The 15,701-nt window shown below is 49.2% G+C and overlaps 1 protein-coding gene across 1 annotated transcript in view; it reads right to left on the reverse strand.

Annotated features, from left to right (window-relative positions):
- Positions 1 to 15,474, reverse strand: part of osbpl8 (oxysterol binding protein-like 8) — a 197,148-nt gene extending 181,674 nt beyond the window's left edge. The window contains exon 1 of the mRNA XM_086009552.1: positions 15,379 to 15,474. The gene's annotated coding sequence lies outside the window, so the exon portion shown is untranslated. The remainder of the gene's footprint in view (positions 1 to 15,378) is intronic.
- Between the last annotated feature and the right edge of the window lie 227 nt (positions 15,475 to 15,701).

The following is a 15,701-nucleotide window of genomic DNA, read 5'->3' on the forward strand; positions in this document are numbered from 1 at the left end:
GCGGGTTAGGTTGATTGGCTATGATAAAATTGACCCTTAGTGTTAGGGGGATTAAATACGTGGGGTTACGGGGATCGGGTGGGATATGTGTCGGTGCAGGCTCGATGGGCCGAAATGGCCTCTATCTGCACTGTGGGGTTTCTGTGATTCTGTGATCAGTACCATTTGCTCAGGTGGGGGATGTAATTGGGAGTCTTTGACGCAAATTTTCTGTTACGATGTCACTTGTGTGTCAGCTTTGCTCAGCTGATCGTGCTCTTGCCTTTTGAGTCACAAGGTTGTGGCTTCAAGTCCCACTGCATGACTTGAGCACATAACCTCGGCTGACACTCCAGTGCAGTGCTGAGATCGTGCCCCATTGCCAGCCTTTGAATGAGACATTAAACCAAGGTCATAAAACAGGAAATTCTGGAAATACTCAGCAGGTTTTTCCAGTTGTGACGAAGGGTCATTGACCTGAAACGTTAACTCTGTTTCTCTCTCCACAGATGCTGCCTGACCGGCTGAGCGTCTCCAGCATTTTCTGTTTTTATTTCAGATTTCCAGTATCCACAGTATTTTGCTTTTGTATTAAACCAAGGTCTTGTCTGCCCATTCAAGGGGGCCATCAAGATGCTGCATTTTGCCTAACAGTTATTCATCTCAAAGAAATTCATTGTATGTGAATGCCCCTTGACATTCAGCAGCATTACCATCGCCAAATCCCCCACCATCAACATCCTGGGGGATCACCATTGACCAGAAACTGAACTGGACCAGCCACATAAATACTGTGGCAACAAGAGCAGGTCAGAGGCTGGGTATTCTGCAGCGAGTGTCTCACCTCCTGACTCCCCAAAGCCTTTCCACCATCTACAAGGCACAAGTCAGGAGTGTGATGGAATACTCTCCACTTGCCTGGATGAGTGCATCTCCAACAACACTCAAGAGGCTTGACACCATCCAGGACAAAGCAGTCCGCTTGATTGGCACCCCATCGAACTCCTTAAACATTCACTCCCTCCACCACCGGCGCACCGTGGTTGCAGTGTGTACCATCTTCAAGGTGCAGCGCAGCAACTCGCCAGGGCTTCTTCGACAGCACCTCCCAAACCCATGACCTCTGCCACCTAGAAGAACAAGGGCAGCAGGCGCAAGGGAACACCACCACCTCAAAGTTCTCCACCAAATCACACACCATTCTGACCTGGAAGTATATCGCCGTTGCTTCAGCGTCGCTAAGTCAAAATCCTGGAACTCCCTCCCTAACCGCACTGTGGGAGCACCTTCACCACACGGACTGCAGCGGTTCAAGAAGGCGGCTCACCACCACCTTCTCAAGGGATGGGCAATAAATGCTGGCCTTACCAGCGACGCCCACATCCTGTGACTGAATTTTTAAAAAGTGCTTTGAGACATTTCTGAGACAAATGATGAAGCATTATATAAATCTAAGTCTTTCTTTCATGAGGTTTGTAAGGTTTAAAAGCAGCCCACAGTGGAAGGCCCCGAACACCGTTTCCCTAGCTGTTTTTACATTGCAGATCAGGTCACTGAAGAAGCAAGCTAACTGAATCACTCTCCTACATTTCGTTCAGTCATGTGCAGCGAGCTGGTCTGCTGTAAAAGTAACCTTCCTTCACTGCCAATCTAAAACTCATGTAGCTTTGCACTGATGCGGTTACTAGCTGCAAGATACGCATTCTATAGACAAAGAACAATATACAAGCAGCGACTGACACAGCACCTCTCGGATTGGATATGGCACTTTGTTGGGGTGGGAGGGGTGTGACGGAAAGAGGAAGTGCAGATGGCGGGGGGGGGGGGCAAACAAAAAACAGGGTTAACTATTATAAATTTGAGTTGATCACTTTTCACAGCAACTGTGAGGTCTGATTATTTTTGTTTGGATGCATTTCAAATTATAGACACTTGTGTTTCACTCGGGTGAAACAAAGAATAATGAGATGAATGAACAGTGATTTGTCAAGACTATGTGCATCTTCTTGGGTGCCAATCTTCGTGACTCTAAGCAGTTTGCAGTCAGCCGCACAAGACTTGGAACTGGGGCGACAACACAAGTCTTGTGCGCAATATAAAAAGCTGTGACTCATCAGCCTCAGGACGTTAACTCACCAGAGAGCGATCTGACTGCTGGTAAAGTGAACTGCAGTTTGCCCTATTATAAGATATTGAGACACATTAAGTAAGGAATACAAGAAAGATAGATTTAGATCGCACCTTTCATGACCCCGGATGTCCCAAAGCGCTTTACAGCCAATGAAGTACTTTTTGAAGTGTAGTCACTGTTGTAATGTAGGAAACACAGCAGCCAATTTGCACACAGCAAGCTCCCACAAACAGCAATGTGCTAATGACCAGATAATCTGTTTCAGTGATGCTGATTGAGGGATAAATATTGGCCCCAGGACACCGGGGAGAACTCCCCTGCTCTTCTTCGAAATAGTGCCGTGGGATCTTTTACATCCACCTGCGAGAGCAGACGGGGCCTCGGTTGAACGTCTCATCTGAAAGACGGCACCTCCGACAGTGCGGCACTCCCTCAGCACTGCACTGGGAGTGTCAGCCTAGATTTTTGTGCTCAAGTCTCTGGGATGGGACTTGAACTCAAAATTTTCTGACTCAGAGGCGAGGGTGCTGCCAACTGAGAAACAACTGACATTCTAGAGGATTATATATATATTTTTTTAATTAGCTTTGCTTCCCATCATGAAGTTCTCGCTCTGATGCTACTGATTTAGAACGGCTTCACGAGAAAAGAAAGAGGACAACAACTTCAAAATGGTCCAACAGCTATGCCAGAGCTGCAAACCCTGGGAAATTAGCGTACTAGGTGGGGATTAAGATATTCGAGCTATCATTTCCCAGATTCAAATTTTTTCTAAATCATATTTTCTTATATGAATTGGGAGGAGGAATGAAAGTGTACTTGAAACAAAAGGCACTCCCTCTTGACTTTCATTCTACTTTAAATAGGTGAGCTAAGTCCACAAAGGTGGAAGAATAAATTTGCTCCTCATTCTGTGCTTTATATTCTATCGAGAGAAATAGTAACAGCGCTAACTGCTGCCAAGAAAGAACTTGCATTTATATTGCACCTTTCACGACCTCAGGACATCCCGAAGCCTTTTTGAAGTGTAGTCATTGTTCTAACGTGGCAGCCAATTAGCGCACAGCAAGGTCACACAAACAATGATGTGGTAATGACCAGATAATCTGTTTTAGTTGTTGGTTGGGGGATAAATATTGGCCAGAACGATGATGTGGTGCAATATTAGACCATACAGATTACAAGGCCGCAGATTCACTTCCCAGTCTCAGGTAGGGCAGCAGTTGGGGTATAAGGCTGGTCAGGAAAAACAAAATCAGCCAGGATTCCCTCTTCTGATTCCTGTCACATAACCATGCTGGAATGTGCACATATGGATAATGGGTGAAGAAATGACCAGCCTGCATTACAACGTTCTCCACAATCTGAATAAACTGCCAACACAGGAACACAAGAATTAGGAGCTAGAGTAGGCCATTTGGCCCTTCGAACCTGCTCCGCCATTCACCAATATCATGGCCGATGATCTACCTCAACTCCACCTTCCCGCACTATCCCCATATCCCTTAATTCCCAAATTTATCAACCTCTGTCCTGAATATACTTGACGACTGAGCATCCACAGCCCTCTGGGGTAGAGAATTCCAAAGATTCACAACCCTTTAAGTGAAGAAATTTCTCATCTCAGTCCTAAATGGCCAACCCCTTATTTTCTCAGCATTAACCCTGTCAAGCCCCTTAAGAATTTTATATATTTCAATTAGATCACCTCTCATTCTTCTAAACTCTAGGGAATATAGGCCTAGCCTACTTAACCTCTCCTCATAGGGCAATCCCCTCATCCCAGGAACCAGTCTAGTGAACCTTCATTGCACTCCCTCGAAGGCAAGTATGTCTTTCCTTTGGCAAGGAGACCAGAACTGTACCCAGTACTCCAGGTGTGGCCTCACCAATGCGTTGTATAATTGTAGTAAGACTTCTTTACTGTGATACTCTAATCCCTTTGCAACAAAAGCTAACATACCATTTGCTTTCCTAATAGCTTGCTGTACCTGCATGTTAACTTTCAGTGATTCATGTACAAGGACACCCAGGTCCCTCTGAATGCAAACATTTCCCAGTCTCACCATTCAAAAAATATTTTGTTTTTTTGTTTTTTCTACCAAAGTGGATAACTTCACACTCCCCCACATTGTATTCCATTTGCCATGTTCTTGCCCAGTCAACCTGTCTATATCTCTCTGTAGCCTCTTTGCATCCTCCTCACACCTTACTTCCCACCTAACTTTGTATCAGCAGCAAACTTGGATACATTACACTCAGTCCCTTCATCTAAGTCATTAATATAGATTGTAAATAGCTGAGGCCCAAGCCCTGATCCTTGCGGTACCCCACTAGTTACAGCCTGCCAACCCGAAAAAGTCCCGTTTATTCCTACTCTGTTTTCTGTTCATTAACCAATCCATGCTAATATATTATCCCCAATCCCATGGGTCCTAATTTTGTATAATAACCTCTTGTGTGGCACCTTATCGAATGCTTTTTGAAAATCCAAATAAACTACATCCACTGGTTCCCCCTTATCCATCCTACTAGTTACATCTTCAAAAAACTAACAGATTTGTCAAACACAATTTCCCTTTCATAAAAACCATGTTGACTCTGCCTGATCATATTATGATTTTCTAAGTGCCCTGTTACCACGTCCCTAATAATAGATTCTAGCATTTTGCCTACTGCTGATGTCAGGCGAACTGGCCTATAGGTCCCTGTTTTTTTCCTCTTCCGCCTCTCAAATAGCAGGGTTATATTTGCTATCTTCCAATCCTTGGGGACTGTTCTAGAATCTAGGGAATTCTAGAAGATTAATACCAGTGCATCCACCAACTCCGCAGCCACCTCTTTTAAATCCCTAGGATGCAGGTCGTCAGGTCCAGGGGATTTGTCGCCACTTAGTCCCATTAATTTCTCCAGCACTATGTCTTCAATTATACTGATTTCTTCAAGTTCCTCATTCTCTCGAGACACTTGGTTCCCCATTATTTCCGGAATATTTTTTGCATCTTCTACCGTGAAGACAGATACAAAGTATTTGTTTAATGTCTCTGCCATTTCCTCATTCCCCATTATAATTTCTCCTGTCTCTGCCTCTGAGGGGCCCACGTTTACTTCCACTAATCTCTCCTATTTACAAACCTATAGAAACGTTGACAATGTTTTTATGTCTCTTGCTAATTTACTCATTCTTTTTTCTCTTTCCTCATCAATATCTTGGTCCTCTTTTGCTGAATTCTAAAATCCTCCCAACCCTCAGGCTTTCTACTCTTTTTGGCAACGTTATAACCCTTTTCCTTTGATCTAATACAATCTTTAATAACTTCTCGTTAGCCACGGTTGGACCACTTTTCCTGTGGGATTTTTCTAACTTAAAAGAATGTATATTTGTTGTAAATTATGTATTCATTCTTTAAATGCTAGCCATTGCTTGTCTACATACCTATTAATGTCGTTTCCCAACTTGCCCCTCACACCTACGTAGTTTGTTTTGTTTAGATTTAAGACCCTAGTTCCAGACTTAACTAAATCACTTTCAAACTCAATATAAAATTGTCATATTGTGGTCACTCTTCTCTCAAGGCCCCTTTACTACAAGGTTATTAATTAACCCTTTCTCGTTGTACAATACTAGTTCTAAAATGGCCTGTTCCCCAGTTGGTTCCTCAACATACTGATCTAGAAAACTATCTTTCATACATTCCATGAACTCGTCCCCCACGCTATTACTGCAAATTTAGTTTGCCCAGTCTATATGTAGATTAACGTTACTGTGTTACCCTTGTTACATGCCCCTCTAATTTCCTGATCTATACTCCGCCCTACATTACAACAACTGTTTGGCGGCCTATAAACAACTCCCACAAAGGTTTTCTGCCCCTTGCTGTTGCTTAACTCCACCCAAACTGATTCTACTTCTTGATTTTCGGAGCCAAGATCCTTTCTCTCTCCTGTCTTTATCCCATCCTTTATTATCAGGGCTACCCCTCCTCCTGTTCCATTTTGTCGATCTCTTCTACAAGTTCAGTATCCTGGAATATTTAGTTCCCAACCTTGGTCACTTTGCAACCACGTCTCCGTCATAGCTATTAGATCAAATCTATTAATTTCTATCTGCGCTATTAATTCATCTATTTTGTTGCGAATGCTTCGCGTATTCAGATATCGTGCCTTTAGCTTTGACTTTTTTCTATTTTTCCCTGATGTCACCTCAGTCACTGATGCCTTATTACCTTTGTTACTCTCTCTGTCCCTTCCTGACCCACTCTGCTTATTTTTACCCAAAACTCTACTCTGCTCTAGAGCCTCGACATTTCTCTCGCTGCTTTTAAATTTACTCTTTCCTGAATCCTCCCGCCCCCTCCCCCTTCATTAGTTTCAAGCCCTGTCTACTGCCCTAATTATTCGATTCACCAGGACACTGGCTCCAACCCAGTTTAAGTGGAGCCCATCCCAACGGAACAGCTCCCTCTTTCCCCAGTACCTGGTGCCAGTGGCCCATGAACTGAAACCCCTTCCTCCCACACCACTCTCAGCCATTCATTGTGCAAGATGACACTGTTTGAGCTACTTGCACACAAGACCGAAAGAGCTGCAGAGAACTAGAGAAAATCAACTTCCAATAAAGGAAAAAGCACTGTCGAGAGTCAGGCAGCATGACAGCTCATGCTTTCACCTTCGAGTAAACCTAGCCCAAACGCTGCTATAGACAAAGATCAGGCACCAATCAAAATTATTCCAATACAGTAAAAACTCCAACCAATGCTAACTTATCACCATTTCAACCCCTCGATCACTCAATTCAAGGTAGGTAAATTGAAATTCTGCCAGATAAACCACAACCCACCCCAGTGAAGTACAAGTGGGAATCCGAAGAGGAAAAAATACTAAAAGCTTGCCCCAGATTCTACTGTGAGAGTCTGCCCAAGTATTTCCTTCTCTTAACACAGAGTGGAAGACGAGGGGAAGAACATTCCAGAAAGAGGTTTATAACATTAACACGTAGTTCATACTAAAATATTGTCCAATATGTGCACAAGCTGAAAGATCAACATTCTGCCAGTCATGGGATGCAAGTTCAGGCTTGAAGCTCTCCAAACAAATTACAAATGTGTCATCAATAGTTTTTCAACTGTACGGCCTCAAACAAAATGCCAGTATGTCAACAAATACAGGAAAAATATACAATGCAGAATTTGGTCACGGGACTAGATACGCCCAGCCCCAGGTGGACGGACATCTGATAACTTCATGCACCTGCCTGGGAATCTTTCACAAAGCAGACTTCGAATGCCTATTCGCTCGGAGAGCCATCAAGTGGAAGCCATAGATCCTCCTCCCAAGACAATGAAAAAATAGCGCACAAGGCAGAGAAACAGAGATCCTACTTCCAAATCAATAATCATCGCACCCCCCCACCCCCCTCCCAAATGCAAGGGCCTTGTTTGCGAAAGAATGGACATTTTACACAGTATTACAATATGTAAAATGTCCATTCTTCTGCAAACAAGGTCGTTACCATCCAAAACCTTACTGTAAATGACTGCATTGACCTAAAACTTGGCTCATGGGAAGAGACACCTTGTCGCTTAGTGAGGTCTCCCCACCTGACTATGCTTTCTACCACCTGCCCTACCCAAACTGCCGCAGTGGTGGTATGGCCAGTTTTCACCCAGTCACACCTTCATCTCTCCCCCAACTCCACGGGTATCTGCTCCTCCTTCAAGCACCCCAACTTGTTCTAGCCCACTTGCCTCCTTCAAAATCCTCATTATCAACCGCCTCCCACCATGACCCACTTCAAGTTTCTCCCCAAGATATCTTCACTCCTTTCTTCCCTCAGCCTCTGCACCAAGCAACTCCTCGTCCTCAGTGATTTCAATCTCCAGCTCAACTCACCTTGCCCTCCCGATTTCACTGCCACCCGACCACCCCTCCCCTCCGTCCTCCTCCAATCTCTCCCTCCATGTAAACTTTCCTAACCATATTCACGGCTACCCTCTTGGCCTTGTCATCTCACGTGGCTTCTCGATTATGATCTCGATCATGGACAGGGCCATCTCTGACCCCATTTACTTCTACGTCTGCTCCAAGTCACTAACAAGACTTTCAAACTTCCAAATGTCTAGCCTTTGGCCTTCCATTTGCCATAATACCTCTTTTAGCTTGTGTTACAAAGGGATTCAAGTATAAGAGTAAAGATGTCTTACTACAGTTATACAGGGCAATGCTGAGGCCACACCTGGAGTACAGTATACAGTTCTGGTCTCCTTACCCAAGGAAAGACATATTGGGTTAGAGGGAGTGCAACTAAGGTTCACTGGACTGGTTCCTGGGATGATGGGACTGCTCTATGAGAGGTTGAGCAGGCTAGGCCTATATTCCCTAGAGTTTAGAAAAATGAGAGGTTATCTAATTGAAACATAAAATTTTTAAGGGGCTTGACAGGGTTAATGCTGGGAAAATATTTCCCCTGGCTGGGGAATCTAGAACACATGGTTGGAGTCCCAAGATAAGGGGTCGGCCATTTAGGACTGAGGTGAGGAGAAATGTCTTCACTCAGAGGGCGGTGAATCTTTGTCATTCTCTACCCCAGAGGGCTGTGGAGGCTCAGTCGTTGAGTATATTCAAGACAGAGGTCGATAAATTTGTGGGAATTAAGGGACATGGGGCTAGTGCGGGAACATGGAGCTGAGGTAGAAGATCAGCCAAATGGCCTTCTCCAGCTCCTATTTAAGTTCTTCTGTTCTCTGCAGCAGCTGATTTGTTCAACCACTCACTCACCTACACGTCTGATGTCCTGGTCCCCAGCAAAACATTTAATCTCTGCCATCCTGATCCTTGCCCCTCGTCTAGCTCCCAAATTTGCTCCCTCAAGCTCAAGGGGTGCAGACATAAGCGTATCTGGTACACCACCGGTTCAGCCATCCATCGACAGTCAACATGTGGACTACATTCCCAGAACATTTAGTTACAGCTGCTTCAGTTAACACCTTCAAAAAAAAGAGCTACACAAATACCTGGCTCAGAATGGTTTTGAGGATTAGGATTACGACCGAAATGCATGAGAAAAATGGCATTGTTTCCCAGCTGTTGGGACAGGCGTATGGTCAGGCGTGTGCCAAATGGGTTTTGTTTCAGGTACTTCAGTTTGGACCAGAAATTGTGCCGACTGGATCAGACTTTGAATTATTTGTGTCGGGGGTCTGGCTCAGTGCCAGTCTTGTGGACCACCAACTATAAAGGGTGCCCTGCACCTGGGAGTTCTGTCACATGACGACAGAGCACAATAACTTTGCCCTCCACCTGGGACTCTCGGCAAGGTCAAAATGGGCACGAGCCAGTTGGCAAGGATTAGCCCCAATCCTGCCAACAAGTAACCTCACCCAAAATGTACAGAACTGCCAGTAAGCTGTAATACATCATGTATTGTACCATGACCTGAGAAAACAGGTCAACCTTTGTATAAATAAATAAAAATAAATTTTAAAAATATTATATATATATATATATAACCTCACATAACACACCAAGAGTGACCATAGACAGACACGGCTTGAGGTGAAAGCATGGCGGCTGACTTTCCTCCACCAGAATAGTCACCGCTATGTGTCAAGGTTTACTTACCGAATCCTCTGCCCAATCTAGTCCTCGACTGTCGGAAGGCTGCTCAAGGTACTCAGTGAAACGAGCCTTTGTCAATGAATACACACTCCACGGAACAAAACTGCCCTTCAAAAATCAATACAAACTAGCAGACTCACTGTTGTCTAGATTACGAAGTAGAAAGGTTCAGGCAAGTTTAGGAAGCATCACCCTGCAGCTTTGACCTTTTACTCCAGTTATGTTCCACCTTGAAATACATTTGTTTTTAAAAAGTATTTGGAAATTAATCTGTTCTGTCTGTGAAACCGACTGGTGACAAGAGGCTGAACAGCCTCTTTATAACATCCTTGTGGCGAACACTAAACATAATAAACACAAATTATTTGCAACTAAACAATGGTTAAACACAAATCAGTCGGCACCTCTGCGAGCCACGTTGTTTGTAGCGATGCTGCACTGAAGTTGCTCTTTCCAAAAAACATCGACAACCCAAAACACCAAATATTCTCTACATCCCACTGCTCCTCATCCCAGTTTTGGCAATGATTCCCCTTTCCTTGACCCACCCCCAACACGGCCACGAGAAACACAAACAGAAATGTTCACTATCTGCACCGCCTTTCATTGTAGTGAACACCTGTTTTATTGTTTGATGGTGAACGGTGTGGGCTGACAGCAGAAATCACATTCTGAAAACAAATCTCCCAGTTGTTTGACACTCACAACCAAAGGTTTTAGAATACAAAGCAGTGACTATCATCCAGAAACACCGAGTTTTACTTCCTTTAACCAGAGTGGAGAGATACAGAATCATAGAATGGTTACACAGTATAGGAGGCCATTCGGCCCGTCGAGCCCGTGCCAGCTCTCTGCAACAGCACTTCAGCGAGTCCCACGCCCCCGCAGGCTGGGAGTTTCAGTTCCGAGTGCTCAAGCACAGGTGGTTATGCTGCGACAACTCGACAAGTAACGCTACAAATCTCAGCCTGCTTCACAAACCAGACACAGCAAGAGTTCATGGGCCATGTATCGCATGAACCATAGTTGAACACCAAGTTTCTGCAGTGAGCAGCTGTCGCGATACAGACCCAGGAAGACCCAAGTTTAAATCGCTGGCCTGTGCACAGTTTAGTTCTAAGGCAGAATGGTAGCGAGGGCACAACAACTAGCTGCACAAGCAGGCAGTCAGGTGGAAGAAAAATCCAGCCAGGATTCCGAGACCTGGACTGGACCCTTGCTGGAAGACAAGTCGTAATCAAGCTCAGCCGAGATGCCTCTTGCTGTCCAATAGCCTGCCAACACTCATGGTCACGGTCCAAATGCGAATGACGATCAATTGGGCAATAATAATGAGGACTGCTGCAAAAATGTATTTCAATAAAGAGTCACCACCTTCAGGAGAGGAGATTTGGGAGGGCAGGGGGGGAAGAGAGAGAGAGAGAGAGAGAGAGAGAGAGAGAGAGACTGACTTTGAAAGGAGGAAGAAATTTCTGATGGTACAAATTTCTCATTTGCAAACTGAACCGAAATGAAATATTTCCACAGCTCACATTCCCTTTACAATGGGTTTCAAATTGTGACAATTTAAAGCTACCTTTAAACTGTAGATTGGTGCAAACCAAATCGTTGCACTAAGTCACACAATGCAGCAGCAGTATAAATTCAGAGTCAGGATCCAACCTGATTCCAGAGTAATCCGGGGGTGGGTGACACTGCGGGGCCCAATCGGACTCCGGAGAGAAGCGGGGATTCGCACTGCAGTTTGCTCCAGTCAGACTACATTTACACCACAACTTCAACATCCGTCCAAGGCATCAATGCTACAGCTACCATTCAAATTCAGCCTAAATTAGCAGTACGCCCACACAAAATTAACAACTTGCTGACTATGAATAAACTGAAATTCAAACGCTGAATAATTGTTAACTACGTAATCTTGTGACTTTAAATGTGTTGGTAAAAACACAAATTAATAACTAGAACTTGAGTACCATACCCTGCCCATTGCAAAAATATACACATCTTGGGGGGAATTTTTTTTTTTTTTTTTAAATATCAAATTATTTATTCGAGCTTCACATTAATTGCATTTAAACCCAACGGAAAAAGTCCTGGAAGGAAAAGGGGGCGAGGAGGAGGAGAAGGAAAAGGGGGCGAGGAGGAGGAGGAGGAGGAGGAAAAGGGGGCGAGGAGGAGGAAAAGGGGGCGAGGAGGAGGAAAAGGGGGCGAGGAGGAGGAGGAAAAGGGGGCGAGGAGGAGGAGGAAAAGGGGGCGAGGAGGAGGAGGAAAAGGGGGCGAGGAGGAGGAGGAAAAGGGGGCGAGGAGGAGGAGGAAAAGGGGGCGAGGAGGAGGAGGAAAAGGGGGCGAGGAGGAGGAGGAAAAGGGGGCGAGGAGGAGGAGGAAAAGGGGGCGAGGAGGAGGAGGAAAAGGGGGCGAGGAGGAGGAGGAAAAGGGGGCGAGGAGGAGGAGGAAAAGGGGGCGAGGAGGAGGAGGAAAAGGGGGCGAGGAGGAGGAGGAAAAGGGGGCGAGGAGGAGGAGGAAAAGGGGGCGAGGAGGAGGAGGAAAAGGGGGCGAGGAGGAGGAGGAAAAGGGGGCGAGGAGGAGGAGGAGGAAAAGGGGGCGAGGAGGAGGAGGAGGAAAAGGGGGCGAGGAGGAGGAGGAGGAAAAGGGGGCGAGGAGGAGGAGGAGGAAAAGGGGGCGAGGAGGAGGAGAAGGAAAAGGGGGCGAGGAGGAGGAGAAGGAAAAGGGGGCGAGGAGGAGGAGAAGGAAAAGGGGGCGAGGAGGAGGAGAAGGAAAAGGGGGCGAGGAGGAGGAGAAGGAAAAGGGGGCGAGGAGGAGGAGAAGGGGGCGAGGAGGAGGAGAAGGGGGCGAGGAGGAGGAGAAGGGGGCGAGGAGGAGGAGAAGGGGGCGAGGAGGAGGAGAAGGGGGCGAGGAGGAGGAGAAGGGGGCGAGGAGGAGGAGAAGGGGGCGAGGAGGAGGAGAAGGGGGCGAGGAGGAGGAGAAGGGGGCGAGGAGGAGGAGAAGGGGGCGAGGAGGAGGAGAAGGGGGCGAGGAGGAGGAGAAGGGGGCGAGGAGGAGGAGAAGGGGGCGAGGAGGAGGAGAAGGGGGCGAGGAGGAGGAGAAGGGGGCGAGGAGGAGGAGAAGGGGGCGAGGAGGAGGAGAAGGGGGCGAGGAGGAGGAGAAGGGGGCGAGGAGGAGGAGAAGGGGGCGAGGAGGAGGAGAAGGGGGCGAGGAGGAGGAGAAGGGGGCGAGGAGGAGGAGAAGGGGGCGAGGAGGAGGAGAAGGGGGCGAGGAGGAGGAGAAGGGGGCGAGGAGGAGGAGAAGGGGGCGAGGAGGAGGAGAAGGGGGCGAGGAGGAGGAGAAGGGGGCGAGGAGGAGGAGAAGGGGGCGAGGAGGAGGAGAAGGGGGCGAGGAGGAGGAGAAGGGGGCGAGGAGGAGGAGAAGGGGGCGAGGAGGAGGAGAAGGGGGCGAGGAGGAGGAGAAGGGGGCGAGGAGGAGGAGAAGGGGGCGAGGAGGAGGAGAAGGGGGCGAGGAGGAGGAAAAGGGGGCGAGGAGGAGGAAAAGGGGGCGAGGAGGAGGAAAAGGGGGCGAGGAGGAGGAAAAGGGGGCGAGGAGGAGGAAAAGGGGGCGAGGAGAAGGAAAAGGGGGCGAGGAGAAGGAAAAGGGGGCGAGGAGAAGGAAAAGGGGGCGAGGAGAAGGAAAAGGGGGCGAGGAGAAGGAAAAGGGGGCGAGGAGAAGGAAAAGGGGGCGAGGAGAAGGAAAAGGGGGCGAGGAGAAGGAAAAGGGGGCGAGGAGAAGGAAAAGGGGGCGAGGAGAAGGAAAAGGGGGCGAGGAGAAGGAAAAGGGGGCGAGGAGAAGGAAAAGGGGGCGAGGAGAAGGAAAAGGGGGCGAGGAGAAGGAAAAGGGGGCGAGGAGAAGGAAAAGGGGGCGAGGAGAAGGAAAAGGGGGCGAGGAGAAGGAAAAGGGGGCGAGGAGAAGGAAAAGGGGGCGAGGAGAAGGAAAAGGGGGCGAGGAGAAGGAAAAGGGGGCGAGGAGAAGGAAAAGGGGGCGAGGAGAAGGAAAAGGGGGCGAGGAGAAGGAAAAGGGGGCGAGGAGAAGGAAAAGGGGGCGAGGAGAAGGAAAAGGGGGCGAGGAGAAGGAAAAGGGGGCGAGGAGAAGGAAAAGGGGGCGAGGAGAAGGAAAAGGGGGCGAGGAGAAGGAAAAGGGGGCGAGGAGAAGGAAAAGGGGGCGAGGGGAAGGAAAAGGGGGCGAGGGGAAGGAAAAGGGGGCGAGGGGAAGGAAAAGGGGGCGAGGGGAAGGAAAAGGGGGCGAGGGGAAGGAAAAGGGGGCGAGGGGAAGGAAAAGGGGGCGAGGGGAAGGAAAAGGGGGCGAGGAGAAGGAAAAGGGGGCGAGGAGAAGGAAAAGGGGGCGAGGAGAAGGAAAAGGGGGCGAGGAGAAGGAAAAGGGGGCGAGGAGAAGGAAAAGGGGGCGAGGAGAAGGAAAAGGGGGCGAGGAGAAGGAAAAGGGGGCGAGGAGAAGGAAAAGGGGGCGAGGAGAAGGAAAAGGGGGCGAGGAGAAGGAAAAGGGGGCGAGGAGAAGGAAAAGGGGGCGAGGAGAAGGAAAAGGGGGCGAGGAGAAGGAAAAGGGGGCGAGGAGAAGGAAAAGGGGGCGAGGAGAAGGAAAAGGGGGCGAGGAGAAGGAAAAGGGGGCGAGGAGAAGGAAAAGGGGGCGAGGAGAAGGAAAAGGGGGCGAGGAGAAGGAAAAGGGGGCGAGGAGAAGGAAAAGGGGGCGAGGAGAAGGAAAAGGGGGCGAGGAGAAGGAAAAGGGGGCGAGGAGAAGGAAAAGGGGGCGAGGAGAAGGAAAAGGGGGCGAGGAGGAGGAAAAGGGGGCGAGGAGGAGGAAAAGGGGGCGAGGAGGAGGAAAAGGGGGCGAGGAGGAGGAAAAGGGGGCGAGGAGGAGGAAAAGGGGGCGAGGAGGAGGAGAAGGAAAAGGGGGCGAGGAGGAGGAGAAGGAAAAGGGGGCGAGGAGGAGGAGAAGGAAAAGGGGGCGAGGAGGAGGAGAAGGAAAAGGGGGCGAGGAGGAGGAGAAGGAAAAGGGGGCGAGGAGGAGGAGAAGGAAAAGGGGGCGAGGAGGAGGAGAAGGAAAAGGGGGCGAGGAGGAGGAGAAGGAAAAGGGGGCGAGGAGGAGAAGGAAAAGGGGGCGAGGAGGAGGAGAAGGAAAAGGGGGCGAGGAGGAGGAGAAGGAAAAGGGGGCGAGGAGGAGAAGGAAAAGGGGGCGAGGAGGAGGAGAAGGAAAAGGGGGCGAGGAGGAGGAGAAGGAAAAGGGGGCGAGGAGGAGGAGAAGGAAAAGGGGGCGAGGAGGAGGAGAAGGAAAAGGGGGCGAGGAGGAGGAGAAGGAAAAGGGGGCGAGGAGGAGGAGAAGGAGGCGAAGAAAAGGAAAAGGGGGCGAAGAAAAGGAAAAGGGGGCGAAGAAAAGCAGGAAAGGGGGAGGTTATGGTTATGGTTATGGTTTGTAAGCCCCAGCCGGCCGATGCTGGGCCCACAGACCCTCCTCTCCCCCGGGGCTCCCCCGCTCGCGGCCTCGACCGTTGAGCCAGTCCCGGGGAGAGAGCCGGGGGTCGGGGTCACCCCCTCACATCGCTTCCACACCCCACCCCTCATGTGGCGGGGTCCCGGGCCGCCCCTCACTACCTGTGCTGCTGGCGGTGCGCGGTGTCCCCTCACTCCATGGCCGTCCGCCCTCCCTCTGCTGGCTTTGGCCCCGCCCACTGGCTCCGGCTCCGGCTCCGGCTCCAGCTCTCCGCCAGCCACTGCTCTCCCCTCACTCCTCCAATCAATCAATCACTCACCATCCATCCAGCAGCCTGGCGACTGACTCCCAACGCCAACAACAGCGCGCTGCGGCAAGATGGGCCCTCGATCCCAGCCTGTCTCAGGGAAGGTGCACTGACACCACCCAGTGCGGTGGAGGGGAACTGCAAGATTTACAGCCAAACTGTGCATTGCCTCCCCAG

Source organism: Somniosus microcephalus, chromosome 16, assembly GCF_052327205.1.
Source record: "Somniosus microcephalus isolate GS21.2 chromosome 16, FLI_Smic_1.0, whole genome shotgun sequence".
NCBI classification, from domain to species: Eukaryota; Metazoa; Chordata; class Chondrichthyes; order Squaliformes; family Somniosidae; genus Somniosus; species Somniosus microcephalus.